We start from the raw sequence: 17035 nt of genomic DNA, 5'->3' as shown, positions 1-17035 counted from the left end.
TACTTTATCGGGGTGACATAAGGTCGTGAACCCCCGATTTCATTATGGACATCTATAAGTATCCTGCCTCACCTTGAAGGAAATAGTATGTAAGGTGAGTGTGTACAACAAACATAGCATTAACTTTATAGGGACATCATATCATAAACTCTAGAATCTTTAGACTCAAGCTTATCATCATCATTATTGGGCTCGTAACATATCTCTCATCTCATATGGCTATTCATGAACATAGGCTATTAGTTTTCCGAGATATAGAGGATACATGGAGAAGAAAGAAAGACCATACCAACGGATTCATGCCATAGAGAGAAAGTACTAGCCTCACATACCTTTATCGTTTAACTACTATTTTGCTTGCTCGTTCTCCTTTAATGCTCACGTATTTACCTTGGATGATGGATGAACAACCCTTGAGTGGAACTTCTCTTCTTGCACCAAAACCCTAACTCACTTTCCTTTGAAATTTCTTGGCTTAGATGACTTTAATGGGTTTCATACTCTTGATTCTTGTTGGTTTGATGAAGTTGATCATTAATTTCCTTTGAATTCTTGTGGATGAAATGTGTGGAACCTTCTAGAGGTCTTGAGAGAGATGAAGGAATGTGGGAAAATGAATTTAATAAAGTGCGAACACATTTATATAATCAAAATTTATTCAGTTCGTCGGGACTTCAACGGACACTTTCACGGTCCGTGAAACATTGTACGGCTCGTGGAACTGGTCGTGGATCACCACCAGAAGACCATCATCTCTGCTGGGTATTCCACGGACCAGTATACGGTCCGTGGAAAGTTTCACAGTCCGTGGTTGTGGTCGTGGAACTCACAGCTTTTCCGAAGTTGTCCGCGTCGTTTCGTTTGATCGCCAATCCTTATACAACCTTCTTAAAACTTTTTTAATACTTCATTAATGATATAAACATCCCTAAAACTCGTCCTCAAAACTTTACCAAACAATCCTTAACACAAAAATTTACGGAACCTTTCCTGAACCTCACTTATACTCCACTTGTCCTTATCAATTCTTATTTCATCAATTCATATTACTTCAAGATCTTAACGTATGCATTCTAAAACCACTAATTATCCGTCTTATAATCTTAATAACTTCCTATTATCCTTAAGCTCGCGTTGGTTCATTCACTATACGACGACATGAAATTTTCAAGATGTAACACTGGTAGATAGTATGATCCTATGGATCTATGATTGGGGTATAAAGCCCGTGCTTTCTGTCTTCTTGATTGTGTGTCTGTCTTGTTTGATATGTGTGGCATTCATCACTCCTAATTACTCGTTCAAAATAGAAAAAAAGCTAAGATAATGACTTTATTGCGTAATTGGCTAAAGGTACAACCTTTATGGCCTATAATGATTAAAGATGAGATCTTTACTGTATTCATTAGCTTTTTGTTATTGTGCATGTCATAATCATGTTTCATATGGTATCTCATGTATTATATATATTTGAGGATACATATGTGGGTTCGAGGGGAAACGTTTCCGAACGGAGTGATGATGATATCTTGAGATAGAACTTTATTGTGCATAAGAAGCCAAAGGTGGAACCTTTTGTAATTATGAGAACTTGAAAAGGAATCTTATGTGTATTCCTGCTTATTATTGTGTTGCACGCCATAGTCATGTTTATTATATATCTCCCGTATACTTATCATGACTAAGGATAAGGTCATTTACTGTATGCATTGATTTCTTGTTGTTGCGCATGTCATATTCATATTTGTCATGGTATTGATGGTACCTCATATGTATTGATGGTACTGATGAATGGTCCGAAGGGAAATGATTCTGAATGAAATGATAATGATTATGAGCCAATGGGCTAATAGACATGATTTATACAAGCTTAAGGGGTTTAGAATTGATATGTGAAAACCCGAGGGGATCTTAAAAATCAGTGATGTCGGGTGGTATATAGACCTAGAGAGTCACCCATTGGTCACGATTCATTCATGTTCGAACGTGTGTATACCGGGTGACGAAAAGCCTTGCATGGAATGGCATTACATACATTTGCATATCCTACATTATGTTGGTTTCCGTGTTGTATGACTTGCTGAATTGTGATTTGGATTGCCTTTTTCCGCCTTTGGATTTCTTGAAAGATAAGGGACTTAGATGCTTATTTGATTAACTGATGTGCTTATGGATTAGGAGCTTCACATAGGATTAAATTGAGATTACTAATATAGTTCGATATATTGTTATTGTGGACTAATTGTGGCTAAATATGCAAGTAGAAATTGTAGGCCAACCCTAGTCTCTGTTTTCGTTAGGGTCGATCAATGATGTTGTTGAGTAAACATTGTTTCCCATACTCACGCTACACGTGTTGCACTCTTTTCGTGTGCATATTCTATTCCAGGTACGAGTGGATCTCGAGACATGTCGGCCGTTGAGATGGTCATCTAGATGATTCGGGGTGAGCCAACAGTTGATCCATGCCCATCACGAACGCGATGAATCTGCCAACCTGGTCCAAACCCCAATTACTCTATGCGAGCGTGAGACCATTCTTGTGAATGCGACCAGCCTGGCCCCCATCTCTCGTGAACACTGGACCTTCTTTGCGAACGCAAAGAAGAAAACCAGATACCTAAAATACTAGAAAATTTGGGAACTCACTTGAAAACTCAGAATTTCCAAAAAAGGTCTTCTTGACCCGGTCTGTAACAATCAGTTTCCTCGTTTAGGATTTTTAACCTTTTTACCCCTTTTGACCCTATCCTTTGCCCCGTTAGAGTATGTTTGACTCGTAGGGATCAGTAGCGTGATTCCGTAGGCGATTCGGATTAGTTTTGAGGGATTTAGTGGCTCAAAGCAAAAAACAATTTGACTAATAGTTGACTTTTGGGTAAACAAATATTTTTGAGAATTCCATCAATTTCATAAGGTTCGGAGAGTGGTTTATACCTTGGTGGGTGATTAGTTCAGTTCCCGAGACACTGAGGGGCATTTTGAGGTCTTTGGTTGGAAATTTGACTTTGGGGGTTTTGGGGGTTGACCGGGTCAAGATGATCTCTGTTGAGAATTTTGAGGGCACGGCTGAGTTCGTAGTGTCGTTTATAGTCTGTTTGCATATTTGGTTTGTATCCGGAAGGCTCCGGATGAGTCTCGGGATTTTAGGATATGGCAGTAAAAAACCAGATTTTCTGGTTTCAAGTAACGACCCATTCGGTCGTTATTGCATTTTTGACCATTTTTAACCTTGACCCTTCCCCGAGCCTTATTAGTACCATTTTGACTCACGCGGACAGGTGGCATGGTTCCCTAGGCGTTACAGTGAGTTTTGATGTGACTTTTGAAAATTTTGGCTTTTAAGTGAAAATCATTTGACTCATAGTTGACTTTTGAATGAACGGACCTTTTTCGGGAATCTATCGTTTTGAGAGGTCCGGATAGTCTTTTAGAACTTGAGCGAATATTTAGCTCGGTTCCCAATGCACTCGGGTGCAGTTTGGGTTGGGCTGGAAAGTTAGTTTTGAGGAGTTAGGGATTGACTCCATCAACGAGACCCCCGATGGAAATTTCGAGGCCACTAATGCGTTCGTAGGTTGTTTTTATGTATGTCTACATATGTGGTATGTGAGCAGATGGTCTCGGGTGATAGTAGGGATTTTTGGTTGAGATTGTGCTTTTACTGGAGTTTTTTGGTTCTGGTGCCCCGCTATAGTGGCACTAGTACCGCAGCAGCGGCACCGCTACAGTTGTGGCCATGCCGCTGAAGCGGCCAATGTATTAATTAGCTAACCAACACAGCGGTCCGAGAATTCACAGAAGAGGGACCGTTGCAGTGGTCTCATTGTCGCAGGAGTGGGCATCGGGCAAATTCATTCATTAATGAGTATTAAAAGCCCTAAGTCTGCCATTCCTTATTATTTTGACTTTAGAGTTATTGGGAGCTTTTCAAGGTGATTCTTGGAGGAAAATCTTTGTGGTAAGTCCTTCTATCTTCCTTGCAAGTCCATTTTCCGTAATCACCTTAGGATTCTATTATCATGATACTTCATTAAGGGTTTGATGATTTAAAAGAGGGTTCAATGAGTTCTTCTTTCTAGGCTTCTAAATCTTGATTTATTGATTCTGTTAGCTTCATTAAGCATGAAGTTGATGATTAGAATCTATAATTGCATGATTTCTTCCCAATTAGGGGTTAAATTATGGAATTGGAAGTTAAAGTTTGTACCCAACTTTGGGGGTTTTTCCTAGAATCTGAATTTGAGAAAATTGTTGGTTCTCCTAGCTTGATATTGATAGGAATCGTTCACCTAGAGTTTTAATTTCATGTTGAGACCTTTAGATTCTTAATTTCACCTTTCTAATTCATAAACCCTATTTCATAGGTTGGAAATTTGGGTCTTGAATAGAAGTAGGGTTTGAATGATTTTCTCTTGATTCTAGTTCCATGATTTGGATATCTTACACTTTCATTATCTCGAAGCTCAAAGGAAAGTAAAGACTAAGGTATGATTGTTGGAGACTTTGTTGTTCGGCCTTCCAGGTAGGGTATGGTTTAACTTACTATGAGACTTCGATTAACGAAGTGTATGTTTAGATGATATTATCAGAGAATGCATGTAAACGAGTCGGGTATGAAGTTAGGATGGATATTGTCCTAGGTTGGGCCTTGTTGTATGCTTTTGGGGCTAACTGCCCCGTTGTGTTGTTGACTTATCTCATTCTTTTTACTTATTTTCTCGTTGCCACGTTGAGACATCTGATATTGGGGATTAGTGATATATATGTTGCGGTACTTTACTTGATTGATATTGAGATGAGAGTAGTGATTCCATTGTGGCTTATTGTGTAGCCTTATCATTGATATTACTTGTGTGCCCTGGGAAGTACTATTGAGAATAGTGATTCCATTATGGCTTATTGTGTAGCCTTATCACTGACATTACTTGTGTGCCCTGTGAGGTACTGTTGAGAGTTGTGATTCTATTGTGGCTTATTGGGTAGCCTTATCATTGATATTACTTGTGTGCCTTGGGAGGTACTATTGAGAGTTGTGATTCCATTGCGGCTTATTGTGTAGCCTTACTATTGATATTACTTGGGTGCCATGTGTAGTACTGTTTGGGATAGAATTGGTTGTTGATATCAAACTTCATCATATTCATACGCATTTCCATGATACACTGACATATGCATGGTTCTGGTGTTGAAGATGATATGTGAGAGAGTGTAGCCTCCAAGGTTTCTGCCAGAGAGCGTAAAAGAGATATGAGTGTTCGTTGCTCGAGGTTTCTTACCGGGAACGATAGAGTGTTCGAGGCCCGAGGTCTTTTTCGGGATCGCGTAAGTGTACTCGTGATCCGAGGTCATATTCCATAGCGAGTTGTACATGGACTTCACGGGTCCTCTATGGGTTGTACTGCCGAGATGTGATGTTCCATCATCGGAGTACATGTGTACGGTGCATATGCATTGCACTTACACTTCATACATTAATGATTTGCATTGTAACATTTGGCTTCCTGTGATATTTCTGTGATTTATTATGATACCGTGTTGATATACGGATTCGGTGTTGATTGTACTGAGACTTGGCACAGTTGGGCTTAGATGCTATGACATAGGTGATGACTTGTTGTGATACTATTGTGATGTACTCGTTCGGATTGATTATACTGAGACTTGGCACAGTTGGGTTTAGATGCTATAACATAGGAGATGACTTGTTCTGTGGATATAGATTCGTGTTGACTTATACTTATTGGCTTATGTGTTTATCTTGCTTTGTTGTCTTTATATACGTTAGCTAGTTTTAGTCGGCCTATGATACCTACCAGTACGTATGTTTGTACTGACCTGCACTTGCTGCATTCTTTTGTGAATGCAGTGTATTAGGTGGGATCGACGTCTACCCCTCATGTTTGAGAGTTCGAAGCTGCTTGTCACACCCTAATCTTACTTGGGTGTGATGGGCACCCGACCCTTACTTAGGGCCGAGCGAACCCTCTGACCCTTAGTACACACATAATATCTTTAGACTTTTAATTCAATTAAGAATGAAGTACATAATAAAGCTTTCAAAAACTTTCCTTTCATCGTGCTCAAATCAAGTAGAATCTGTAATCATAAGGAATTTATAACATAACGCAAAATGACACATCGGCTGATGGAGCCGCTTACAAGACTGACATCCTATACCCATGACTCTGTCTGTAAAGTCTCTAACATCAATCAGAAATCATAACATATATACTCAGACTCGGCATCACTCCGGAAGGAAATGGAGCCCGCCAATCCCGCCAGAACACCTTCTAGCAAAGTCTTCTACTCATCTGGGTGTACCTGCGCGGCATGAAACGCAGCCCCCGAAGAAAGGGGGTCAGTACGGAATATGTACTGAGTATGTAAGGCAGAAATCACAGTAAAAGGATCATAACTGATATAAGGAGTACAGAAGCATGTACAATGTCCAGAATACCAAAGCTTTTGCCTTTAAAACATATATCATCCATATCATTATCACATACCGTACCCGGCCCGTTATGGGACTCGGTGGATGAAATCATGCGTGTGAACATCATATATCATATACATACCGTACCCGGCCCATTAAGGGACTCGGTGGATAAAATCATGTCATCATGCTTTCATATCATCATGCATGCATATACATATACATACTGTACCCGGCCCTCTAGTGAGGGACTCGATGAATGAAGTCATATCGTACCCGGCCGTCTTGTGAGGGACTCGGTAAATGAAATCATGTGCACATATACCATACTCGGCCCATCATGGGACTCAATGCCATAATCATATCATCATATACATATACCGTACCCGGCCCTCTAATGAGGGACTCGGTGAACAAGGCAGAGGAATACGCACGATAACATATCCTGGCCCGGGACTCAGTGAAAGACATATTGAGGCGTGCACAAGCATAGTAGTGAGAAACTATATGCATATAAAACAAATTTCATGACTCAATGAATAGGTACATAGATCAACACTTGAGGTTCATAAACACGTTTCAAGTTAATCCGAGTTAGTATAAGAAAGTTATGGACATCTTAGTACAGAAACCTTTACGAACGTTTCCAAAGCAGTCCAAGACTGTATACAAAAGTTAGAGACATTAATACTTACAGAACTCCTTTCAGGGACATGAACTCTTTATGCTTTACTCGTTATTCGACCATGCAATAAGCTCAACTACATCGAGCGTACTCATGTCAAAAAGTGAATAAGAATCATAGGCAAACTCGGAAACATATCAAATAGAGCTTCAGAGATCATAGATACGTATCAAAACCATATGAGTAGCTTATAGAATTCAAGAATATTAGCCATCCTAGTGGCTCTAAGAGTAGGAGTTTCTTTGAAATCATACATATACTTAGTTTGTACGTTTCACAAGGATCATGCCAAAAGAAAGAAAGGGTAAGCCTTACATACCTGCCCCACGTCCTATTAGCTACGCTTATTTATCCAAGCTTGCTAGTCTACATTCAAAAGAATCGACAAAATCATTAGCCTCATCGTCATATACTTGTCTTAGTCCTTCAAATGAATTCATTTATAATCTGTCGAAATTTCGGTAGCATTTCCCCTGTAAATACACCATCCCCGAGAATCTAACTCGGCCAATCTATCAACAACAATCCGAGAATTCAACTCGGCCAAATTATCAACAGCGATACCAACAATCATATCTCCAACTTCAACAATTAATCCAAAATATATTCTAACATTAACGACCCTTGTCACACAATTTAACGGGCAATTCATTTATATTCAATTTCAACCACATATAATCAAGCTAACATCAATGATCTCACATTCAAGTGTTAATCCGAAATCATTCTAACATGATTCAAGAACACTTCAAGCAATTCACACAATATTCAAAATAATCTAACCAATATGCCATTCCCCCCGAAACCTCCAAAGTGCAACAATAACAATAACAACACATTTCCTTCCTTCAATTCATGAACTATACCCATAATTCACACACTAACAACATTATTCTCATAATTACAAGAAACCATATTAGAATCACATTAATTCCTCCAATAATTTCTCAACGATTACAACTTTATTTCAATTCATCCAACCTTCATTTTCATCATAGAATCCACAACTACAACAATCAAAATACTAAATAAAATCACTTCATCACATCTTGTCAACATACTCTATATTCGGCCATAACCCCTATATCCATATTTCATGAATTTCATCCATTCCTACATACTTCAATATACATAAATCATCTATAACACATGTAAAAGAAGATTGAATACATACCTTTCTCACTCCACTTCTTAACTTGGCTAGGGTTGTAAACTTGCACAAATGAATGGTTTGCTTGCTTCAACAACCACCCCACATTAATTAGGGCCTTCAAATTAGTTGGAATACTAGAAGAAAATAATTTTTCTTGATCAATTTCCATGGACCAAATTTTTGGAACCATGGCCGAATGGCCCCTATTCTTTCTCCAAGTTTTTCTTCTTGAAGTTTCATGGTTTAAAAGATGAATATGCTTTATTTTTTCATCAATTGTATATATATATATATATATATATATATATATATATATATATATATATATATATATATATATATATATATATATATGGCCTCTACCAACACAAAGTGGACACATGTCCCCTTCTCCCTTTTTCTTGAACTTTCTCAAAATAAACAAAGATGACTACTTGTCTTGTTATGTAAGCTTTGGTCCATATATATTTATAATTAACCCCATTTAATAAAAATGTGGACATGTGCCACACAGCCAACATGGCCCCTTCAAGAACCTTCTTGAATATTTTGTGAAATTCCCATTTTGCCCCTAGCCTTCCACAATATTACCATGAACCTTCTTGTGAATTTTCCTTTTTACCCTTAGCCTTTCTCAACATTTCCATACTAATAAGCAACTTGTATACTAAAATAACTTTGGAAAATAGTATTGCCCTTAACTTACCACGACTTTCTTGGAATATCCGAATGTACAAAATACGAGATATAACACTGCTGATTCGAGTCTGTTCGGGTGAGCATGTTAACGCTTCACTACCCGAAGACTCTTCTTCTATTATGTCTTAATTTGCTATTCTGAGACATTCTCGAGACTATTGATGTATTACTATTAATTCCAGACATATAGATTTAGTTAGATGCTCTTGTATGACCAGAACAGATACTGGGGTGGTTTTTTATTTAGTTCTGCACTTATTATATATTCGTACGTCAGATTTATGTTACTTTATCTTCTCCGCTTTATTATGATTTTTTTATGGCTGTTGGGATAAGGGTTCGCTTACGGAGGTGGGAAAGGTAGGTGCCCGCATGACTTGATGAAAACGGGTCATGACAAGTTCGTATCAATGCCCTAGGTTACCCGGTCAACAATACAAGAGGGTGTCTAGTAGATTCTTATGGATTAGTACGATGAGCTCCGTACATATCTGCAATAGGCTATAAAACATTTAGGAAACTTCACTTCCTTTCATTCTTTCATGCTACTCTATTCAAATTGGTATCTAGTCGATTCCAATTGGTATCTGAACTTTCTTATCTTGATCACCCACGGAGGGTTGAAACTCGTGCTCGAATCCTTATGCAAATGGTCAATCCACGACGTGTTGTGGTGTGGTACGAGATGTGTTATTCTGATTTGAACACGTGATCAAGTTCAGTCTTTAGTTATGGCCTAAAGATTCGATTATGTGGAGTCGCAATTAGACTCGGTTGTTGTGTGGAGTTGCAATTAAACTCGTTTATTGTAAGAGTTCATGAAAAATATGAAAAATAGTTCAGTAGGTTACATAATTTCCATATTTCAGCGTTGGGTTGCTCGGAAGTAACAAAGTGCATTGATGGTTTAACAATAGTGGGTTGCTTGATGATATGATCAGTTTGGGGAAAACTTCAGCTTCGTTAAGGCCTTATGATGGTATTGTGACACTGGCGTACCAATGGAACGATTCAGCAGCGGTAGAGTATTAGACGTCAGTGTGTGAGGACAAGTGTAAGTTCAGTAATGACCATTGAATTGGACAAATATATTGTGACCACGTGTAATAAAGAGAAGAAGTTGACAATAAGGACATGAAGGAAGATTTTTGTGGAAGGCGCGTAGCGAAGTGAGACTTCATATAATATCTTAGACATAAGCACTTTCGTGAGATTGGGAAGGGAAAAATTGGTATCTGACATAGTTGTCAGGATAATGTTGCGACTGGTGCTAAAAGTTATCCTTGATATAAGCTCATTGATTTTAAGGGACTACTTTGTTATTAAGTGAAAGCTATGGGCACATCGTTTGATCAGTAAATTGACTGGGTTGTAGACTTCTGAGGAGTTAGTAATCGACTAATGGAAATGATTCTAAATATGGGCGTATGAGATGAGTTAATGACTTGAGGAGTTTCTGGTTGTTCCACTTAGATTGGAGGAGGAGTATTGATATCGTTTTGTGGTTCGTTAGGCTTACATAGATGATTAGTTTAGAGGATTGAGTGGATTTGAGTGTTTGTTGGTTGATAGTGATAAACGTGGTTTGGAATGAAATTTGGGTACTTGAGTCATGTTTAGATTGCTGAGACATTATATCATGACGTACAGTAAAGGGTGTGACCGATGAGGTTGATTGGTGTCTTCGAGCTTAAGGACAGAAAGGAAATTGTTAAAGAAAGAGTTAGAGATGTGAGAGCTTGGTTGCAATTGTATAGTGCAAAGTGGGCTTGAGGGTTTATGGATGAGCTGGTATGTTCGATTATGTCATAGACTAATAGAGGTCAGTGATGGACTAATGTTGGGAACCTTATATTCATTGTGTAAAAATTGGCTAGACCCAGCTACTAGTAGTGTATTACTTAGCTTATGTGATTGAATAAAAAGGGATTGGCATGCCAGTGGTTAGAGGTTTTCAAATTCGATAATTGAGGTAAGAGGTGATTCTTCGAGGACTAGTCACACTAAGGATTTGCTTAAGGGATTAGTAAACATGGATACTTGAAAGGTAGGTCGATGATGGGTTAACAGAGTTAATTTTGTGATAACATTTCAGAGATTGAGTAAGGTAATTGGGCAAGGACGCTTCAGTGAGATACGTGAGGATATTAGTAAGACTATTATGTCATACGCCAGATTTAGAGAGTGTTCAGTTTAGAGTGGTAAGCACTAAGGAAACTCTAATGTGCAGAGTGTGTGGTACGATCCTATCTCCAGGAATAATTCGGCTAGTTTGCAAGATTTAAGATTATGTGGTATTCGATGGAGTGGATTCGAGGATTGATTACAGTATCGATGATCGTGAAGTGATTAGAAATTGGGAAATTGAGGAGTTGATAAAAGGTATAGTTGATCGAGAGTCGGCAAGAATGAGGTACATCTTGGGATTACTTGAGTCTATTTAGATTGTGGCATCGTTGTCTTGCAGATTCAGATGAGGTGTGATTGTTGCGTAAGCTTAAGGAAACAAGTCTACAAATATGGGCTAAGTGATATGAGGAAATTCCGTGAGGTTTGTGATCGGCAACTAGTTATAAGCATATTTCAGTAAATCAACGGGTTGAGGTTTATAAGAAGTGGCTTGGTGGTACACCGTTGGAAAAGTTTGTACCATTCTAAAGTGGATGAGTTAGCATGCTTTAAGAGAAAAGATTTGTGGAATCCCTATTATGTGAGGCTAGATTTATATTTTGGGGGGTGAGACCCTACTCATGGAAATATAGTATGATTGCAAGTAATATTGACTGGACAGTTTGGGTAAGTGCCTTTGAATTTTAAGGACTTGGAAGTAATTGCGTGAGATTTAGAGCGACAGTTGTAAGATTGGATACTTTCGGAAAATTATGGCATATCAAGGTGATACAATAAGAGGTTCGATGGTTAAATAATTATTATATGAGGCTTCAGGTTTTGAGTAAAAAAGTTCAGGGTGGTATCGGATTTGCGTGTCGGGTAAAGGTTGAGAAGCATGAATATTGGAATCATAAGGTTTAGCTCTTCGGCACTAAGTCGATAACTTGGATAGGACTCAACTTGTGTAGTCGAGGGTGACAGATAGGATTTGTTATGTATGGTATGTCTGTGATTGGTTTCAAATTTCGGAGTCAGTTCTAATGACTATTAGTGATATTCGAGAGTTGGGCATTCATTCAGGGTCAGCATTGTTCGAGTTAAGCTTAAAGGTCTATGATTATATTTCCAGGAAGATATTTAAGGATTCGATGCGTTTCGGCTTAGATTTGAGCTATGACAGATTAACCGAGCTTTTCAAGTTTTCTTGTGGATTTGCTGATATTTTTTTAGAACAATTACTTGGATAGAATAATGGTATATAATGACCTTATTACAGATTTGACGAGGAACTATAGTGTGAGAGGTCTTTATAGTGATCAGTTGGGTTCCGACGGACTTTGCTTGACGAGATTATGAGTGGTACGATTCCTGTATTGTGATTTGAAGGTTTAAGAAGATTTGGAACTAGCTAAGTTGGCTGTCGCCAAGATCAATTTTGATGGAATTACGTAGAAATATCAGATGGATCAAGGATTCTTTCTAGCGAGAATAAGTCATGGTTTAAGATCTGTAGTGTGTGTGTTCATGTGTTTCTAAGAAATCGCGGTGTGGAAAACGGCTTTGGAAAATACAAAGGAAAGGTTAGCAGAATCAGAATATCATTCCTGTTCAGAATGGGCTATGGTTTGTGGCCATGTTTCAAAGGATTGCATTGTTTTGGGAAAGTGTTTGTGGGGCCTATTGATCACGTTCAGAGTTGCGATTTTATCAAATTAGAGAATTCGAGCACAAGCAATTCGTTTATTTGAGGATCAGTTGTAAGGGAAATTTGAATACGGAGATATGAGAATTGGAGCTTGAGCTAAGTTTAGAGAGTTGTGACAGGTAAAGTGAGCGAGCAAGTTCTTCTGAAGGTTACACACATGTAGGTGATGTGCCGTGAATTTCGACACATTTTATGCCTTTGTAACTAGAAGTGTTGCTTGTTTTTAAGTGTTTTTACATCGTTCTTATGTTACTTTTTGTGTTTTATAGGGTTGGTTGAATAAGGATCGGAAATGATAAGAAATGCTGAAAAAACGGACAACTTGGAGCCAAATGACGGTCCGTAACATGAGTTACGGACCGTAACGTGATATGAACCAAAGAGGATACGTGCCACTATGAAGGACGGTCTGTAACTCATGTTACGAGCCGTAATGTGTACCGTAAGCTGAGGAAATTTTCCAGAAAGTTGCCAAGTAGTGTCATAGGTTACGCCCCAAAAGGACGGTCCGTAACTTGAGTTACGGGGCGTAACGTCGTGGCGTACCGTAGTGGCCACTAAGACTGAGGCCATGATACGCTAGGATATACGGACCGTAACCTGAGTTACGGTCCGTCGCATAATGACCGTGACATCAGCATGACAAAGGGACGAACCAAAGGACGGACCGTAACCTGTGTTACGGTCCGTAACGACGCCGCGTAAGGGTGTTTTTGTCCAGAAACTTGGCGCGATTTTTGTCCCTATAAATACTTAAAGTAGGGTTTTAATTTCATTATTCAGATTTCTTTTGGGAGCATTAACTCTAGGTCTTAAATATTAGAAGTGGTTGAAGCATTCAAAGCATGAACTTCACCTTCATTCCATATCGTATTCGCATCGTATGTATATTATGTTAACTTGTAAGCTTTCTCTGTTAGCCAAAATTATGAGTGGCTAATTTTAATGCTAGGGTTGTGGGTCCCATGATGGATATTATGTGAATGGGTTTCTACTATTGATATATGCATAATGGTTGTTATTATTTATTCTATCTTTGTGCGTTAGCGTTGGGTAATGATTGCAAGCATTAACCGAAGCCATTATATTAACTTTTCTTGGGAAAGAGAGTTAATATTGGTAAGATTGAATAACAATGACTCGAGGCGTTAACCCTCGTTTAATAGACTAACTTAGGAATAAGAACAAGTCTAAATTGGCATTTTTTGTCGCTCTTCGATTGCAACTCTTTTATATTCAGAAGAATCATAAAGAGTAAATACTGCTTAACTGTTGGGAAACATTAGGAAGTCCTCAAGAGATCAAGTGCATATTCATAGAACAACCATTAGAAATATATCACATTGAAACCTGAAGCATAATATCTAATCAAGTTGGGGAACACAACCATAGTCTCTCTCTAGCATTAATTACATTTCAAGTTAAAGTATTCAATTACATTATTCAACAAACATTTCAAACTATCAGGAATAGGATTAAAGTCTTTAAAGACTAGTATCGCATACGATTAGTAACCTTTTATCTCCATATTCCCTGTGGGATTCGACCCCAACCTTTTTTGGGTTACTATATTTGACAACGTCTGCTTTACGCCATTAATTGGTGTAATTTGAGCGTATCAAATTTTGGCGCCGTTGCCGGGGAATACGGTTTAGAAATTACTAATTGTTGTGTACTCTTCTTACGGTTTAGAAATTACTAATTGTTGTGTACTCTTCTTTAAAAAAATTTCTATTCCATCACACCTTGTTTGTTGTTGTAGTGAACCAGGTGAACATGGCAGGAAGACCCAATCGCAATCAAGGAAACCAAGGGGGACTCCAAGTGCACCCTCTTGCACCAGAAGAGGAGGAGGATGAGAATGTATTTGCAGAATTCCTCAATGAAGCTGATTATGCTTCTGCTGTGGTTCCTCCTAGAACAGGAAATGCTAATTTCAAAATTGATAGTTCTATCTATCAGCTATTGAAACTTGAAGGCTATTTCCGCAATTCTTCGGATGATTGTCCACTCCGACACCTGAAGAACTTCCTGCATGTATGTTCTCAACAATCCCAAGGTGTTGTTCCTGTTGATGCACTACGGTTACGGGTCTTCAAATATTCCTTAGCTGGCCAAGCAAGGGAATGGTATGAAAGGCTCCCCAGCAATACTATTCATACATGGAACGAGTTAGCCAATATATTTTTGAAAAAGTGGTTCCCACCAAGCAAAAAGGCTGAGCTCCGGGACAAGATCTTTGAGTTCAAACAACTTCCGGGGGAACAATTATATGCAGCATGGGAGCGGTTCAAATACTATCTAGCTCAATCTCCTACTCATGGATTTCCGGATGCTATCCTCACCGAAAAGTTCTATAGAGGGTTAGATACCATGAATCAAATTGCTATCAACACTGCAGCTGGGGGATGCTTCATGGACAAATCATTTGTCAACATGACCAGGTTGATCGACAAGCTTACTACCCACAACCAAGCTTGGCATTCTAGTGATAGTGAAATCCTGTCATATGGTAGTCCCTCTGCTGCCGCGGTGGCCAAAGAAAATCATGAGCGAGATCATGCTTTTGCTCAATTGCAAACCACCGTGGATTTATTATCGAAGAGGCTTACGGAGAAAGAAGCCAAAGGTGTGAATGTTGTCGAGGAGATGCCACCTCATGCTCCCGGAATGTACCAAGTCTCTGAAGAAGATTATCTAGAGGGGCAGCCACAATATGAAGATGCGAATTATGTCAACAACTCGCAAGGGGGTTATCAACGGCAAAATTATCAAGGTCCTGGTAATCACCCATGGAAAAAGCCTCAACAACAATTTCAAGGGAACAATTATGGCAGAAATGATCAGGGCAATCCAATTCGAGGGAATTACAACCACAATAATTATGGAAACAAGAGCTCGAAACCCTACATTCCACCTAGGGGGCAAGCATCCAATTCCCAATAGTGGAGAGATAATTCAGCTAGCAACTCTGCTGGCAACACGTCTAATGATTCTGTGGAACTGAAAAGTATGATGCAGAAAATGCTAATGAATCAAGACAGAACAGAGAGCACAATCAAGGGAATGTCTCAGGTCCAACTATCTCATTCAGCTTCCATTCAGAAGCTTGAATCGCAATTCAGAGACCTTTCCCGAGAAGTGCATACTCCTCAACGTGGACAACTACCAAGTGATACAATTCCAAATCCAAAAGGTAGTGGAGTAAACTCTGTGGAGCATGCAGCTGCTATTAGCACCAGAAGTGGAAAAATACTTCAAGGTGTTAATAAAAAGGTGATTGATCTTGAGCAAATTGTTGAAGAGGAAACACAGCCGGATGTATCTGATGATATTGTAAAGGAAGAAGCATAGGAGGAAGTCCCTATTGTAGCTAAAGAGGAGCAGAACCTTGATAATCCCAAGGCACAAGGAGAAAAACAGGAAAAGGAGAAGGCAAAACTTTCTGGCGCTCTCCGCCCATTGAGCCAATTGTTCAAATCTTCACCGCCGTTTCCTCAAAGGCTAGTGAGAAAAACAGAAGATGACAAGTGCCTGCGATTTTATGATCAACTCAAGCAGTTGACAATGAACATTCCTTTCATGGACGCTGTCCAAGAAATGCCTGGCTTTGCTAAGTATTTGAAGGATCTCTTAACAAAGAAGAAGAAGCCATTAAAACACGACACGGTGGGTATCACTCATCGCGTTAGTCCTATTCTTTCCAAGACCACAGTGCAAAAAAGGGAAGATCCTGGAGCTTTCATAATTCCATGTACCATAGGGCAGCAGGATTTTGCCAGGGCTTTGTGTGATAATGGGGCTAGCATAAATCTTATGCCCCTGGAAATGTTCAAGAGATAGGGATTAGCGATGCCAAGGCCAACTACCATGAGGTTGCAAATGGCTGACAGATCGATAAAAAGGCCAGTGGGGGTAGTTGATGATGTGCTTGTTCAAATCGGGGAATTCCTACTGCCGGCAGATTTCGTGATTCTTGACTGTGCTATTGATCAAGAAATTCCTATTATTCTGGGAAGACCTTTCCTTGCGACAGGGAGGGCTCTTATGGATTCCTAGAAGCACGAGAACAAGTTCCGGGTGAACGATGAGGAGGTGACTTTTCACGCAAGCAAAGGCATGAAATTACCTAGTCCTTATCAAAGTATTTCAGTCATAAATTCTGTTGATGAGGTGGATGAAGCGGTGGAATTCAAAATGGAGGAAGAATGCTTGAGTGAAGCATTATTGGCCATCTTGGTGAAT

At 39.1% G+C, this 17035-nt stretch overlaps 1 non-coding gene across 1 annotated transcript; it reads right to left on the bottom strand.

The window, feature by feature from the left end:
• Positions 1-15010: 15010 nt before the first annotated feature.
• Positions 15011-15117, bottom strand: LOC132629536 (small nucleolar RNA R71). Its single transcript, XR_009578307.1, has one exon. It is a non-coding gene; the product is annotated as a small nucleolar RNA R71 (small nucleolar RNA).
• Between the last annotated feature and the right edge of the window lie 1918 nt (positions 15118-17035).

Source organism: Lycium barbarum, chromosome 2 (genome assembly GCF_019175385.1).
Source record: "Lycium barbarum isolate Lr01 chromosome 2, ASM1917538v2, whole genome shotgun sequence".
NCBI classification, from domain to species: Eukaryota; Viridiplantae; Streptophyta; class Magnoliopsida; order Solanales; family Solanaceae; genus Lycium; species Lycium barbarum.
This window is presented reverse-complemented; position numbering and strand designations above follow the sequence as displayed.